The following is a 3,069-nucleotide window of genomic DNA, read 5'->3' on the forward strand; positions in this document are numbered from 1 at the left end:
CGCACATGCTTCAGTTAATCCTTCATCAATATATTACATTTATTTCAGCAAAGAGGTAGCGTTTTAAACCGCACATGCTTCAGTTAATCCTTCATCTTACTAATTTGATCATATCATATTCAAGGTGTGTTTTTGTAGTTACTCCTATTTCAACAGGATACGGCATTTATCATAATCCTATATGTTTACTATTTGGTTTATGAAATAAATTGATAATATGTGTTCCTATTGTTTCTCCTGGCCATTTACATATTAATTATACTACTACTATGTATAATCTAAATGAATTTACAATTAAGTATTTACTACATTGAATATACAATTTGGTTGGAATATATTAGGGCTGACAATTTTTGACACGACACGAACCGGCACGAAATTAATGGGTTTGAGTCAGAGCTTATTGGGTTCGTGTCCTTATCGGGTCGACCCACTAAGAACACGAAAATTTCGTGTCGGGTTCATGTTATCCGTTAACAATACGTGTCCATGTCGTGTTCGTGTCGGGTTCGTGTTATCTGTTAACAAATAATATTTTAATATTATTAATTCTTATTATTTTCATTTTTCAATATTTATTAAATTGACTCTCATAGTATCATATGGTCATATCTCATTTAAATATTTAATCACATTCCAATACGTGTTGTTATCGTGTCGGGAAGTGGTTCGTGTCGTGTTCGTGTCTGAGGGTAGCGGGTCGTGTTCGTGTTCGTGTTTGGGGTTTTCTTAACAGGTCGTGTTCGTGTCGTTATCGTGTCGACACGATAACGACCCGACACGCACGATTTGCCACCCCTAGAATATATTAATAATCTGTTCGTTCGGATATACGTTGACTCAGCAGTCAGCACAACTTCTATAAATCTTAAAGAGTGGAATGTAAAATGTTTCGGAATGTGGTTTTGTTTTTTTATACTTAAAAAAAATAGACAAAGCTATAAACGGCACGGGTTTTAATGTCTAATTGGTAAAGTAAGAAAGAGAGAATAAAAATGTGATGGAAGTAATGTTAGTGGATTGTGGGGTCGACATTTAGAATGATATGTGGGATAAGTACTGGTTTAAAACTTTTCAATTTTAGACTTAGTCTAATTTTGGTGGATGTCCCAAAATGGAAATATTTATCTATTTTTTATGGACGGAAGGAGTATACTAATCTTATACCGTAAATAAATCGGATAAAATACTAAATATAATAAAATGTACCCTCTTGTCCTTAATAATTTGTCACCATTTAACCGGACACGAGTGTGAGATCAGATCGACAGGATTCACTAATTACCCATCCTTAATAATTTGTCACCATTTGAACCGGCACGAGTAGAGATCAGATCAATAAGATTCACCAATTATAAGGACCTCTTTGTATTATTTCGCAATAGTGAGATGGTCAATCTCACACTAGAGCACAACAAATACAAAAGTAGTAAGAATTACACAATCTAAATCTAATACAAGATACAAATATTAAACCCCGGCTAAATTCATATCCTTCAACCAGTTCTGAACCTCAAGCTACAATTCCAAAGTATTACCTGCATACTTAGACAAACAGATTAGTAACAACAAGTAAAGATTCCAAAGGATCTGATACAAAAGTGAAAGACTAAAGAAATATCAGAGATTGGAAATATGGCCCAAGGGTGTCCCCAAATCTCAACTAATAGTCATAAGAAAGAAGACACTAAATGAAAAGAACCACCAGAGACCATATAATCCTAGGTCTCACCGATTACTGCACACCACGGCCGTCTTAAACATACGAATCAATCAACCTCTCACAGAAAGATCACTAGAATACAAGAAACTCTCCGATCTCACGCAAGCACCGAAGAAACCCCGCTCCAGCATAGCAGACCCAACCAAAAGTCAGATCTAGCGCTGGATTTCACAAAGCAACCGAATGAGTTGCTTCTGCTAGGGATTACACCGGCCGATCTCACCAGAAAAACAAGAGAAACGACAGGAGAAGACGATCGGGGAGAGAGGAGACGGAGAGAGTGAAGAGCCTTAATCCGAAGAGAGAGAGAGTGAGAATGAGTGAATGAGAGGCGAGGTTTGGTTTAACACCACACAAACAGACATTCAATCCAGCGGCTCACACTCGTGATCCGCTGACAAACTCATATTTTAGGATTGTTTTATGGGTGATTAGATAATGATTTTGATGATTTAAGGTGTTTAATATAGGTTTTTCACCACATATACACTAATTAAGTGAGTTAATGAGTTTGTCGTAGTTTTGTGATGAAAACAGGTTGAAACGAGCCGAGGCTGATTTTGAGCAGGATTCTAGATAGAAGACCCGGCCGGGTGTTTTCCATTTCCAAAAAGACCCGGTCGTGTGTTTGGAAGAATTGACGGGCTCCAGAGAGAAGACCCGTCCGGGTGTTTAGCCACCTACAGATCACCCGGCCGGGTGTTTTGACTGATTACTCATTTAACCCTGATTTTCACTCCAAGTATAAAAGGGGACTTCACACATCTGAGCCCTAACTCCCACACGACGAAATTAAGCAAGAAAGCAAGGTTTTGAAGCGGATTTGAAGGCTTAGGAGCTTCCCCTCTCAAGAGATTGAAGGAGAAGACTCTCCACCATCATTTCTACCATAGGGAGTTCTAGTTTCCATTTTCTATCCATGTTTTCTTTCATTTGCTTTGTTTTTCTTTTTGTTTCATCTTTGAACATGAGTAGCTAGATTTGTTTAGGGGTGTGGTGAAGTTTGTATAGAATCCATAGGTTAATCCTTGTTTTATGTTATCTATCTCTTTGTGTTGGTTTTGTTGGTTATTGAGCTTTTATTATCCAATTGTCTAGCTACTAATTTGATATATCTTGTTCTAATTATTGACATTGAGAGTTGCATGAGCTTTTCTTTAGTGGACATCTCATTTCTTTTTGTTCAAAATCACCCAACATTTTCTCAAAGTATTATCAATGCGTTATTTAATAATTAAATAGGAATGGATATATCAGGCATTTTTGTTGTATTTACAATCTATTTGAGCCTAAACCCAAATTTCAGTTCTTATTTTTACGATCTAATCTGAAATTTCTAATTCTAA

At 36.7% G+C, this 3,069-nt stretch overlaps 1 long non-coding RNA gene across 1 annotated transcript; it reads right to left on the bottom strand.

Annotated features, from left to right (window-relative positions):
• Window positions 1-1,352: 1,352 nt before the first annotated feature.
• Window positions 1,353-2,703, bottom strand: LOC121781251. The gene is made up of 2 exons (XR_006046163.1): window positions 1,733-2,703; window positions 1,353-1,538 (listed from the first exon to the last, which is right to left on the bottom strand). It is a non-coding gene; the product is annotated as an uncharacterized LOC121781251 (long non-coding RNA).
• Between the last annotated feature and the right edge of the window lie 366 nt (window positions 2,704-3,069).

The sequence above is a fragment of the Salvia splendens genome, chromosome 20, assembly GCF_004379255.2.
Source record: "Salvia splendens isolate huo1 chromosome 20, SspV2, whole genome shotgun sequence".
Lineage (NCBI taxonomy): Eukaryota > Viridiplantae > Streptophyta > Magnoliopsida > Lamiales > Lamiaceae > Salvia > Salvia splendens.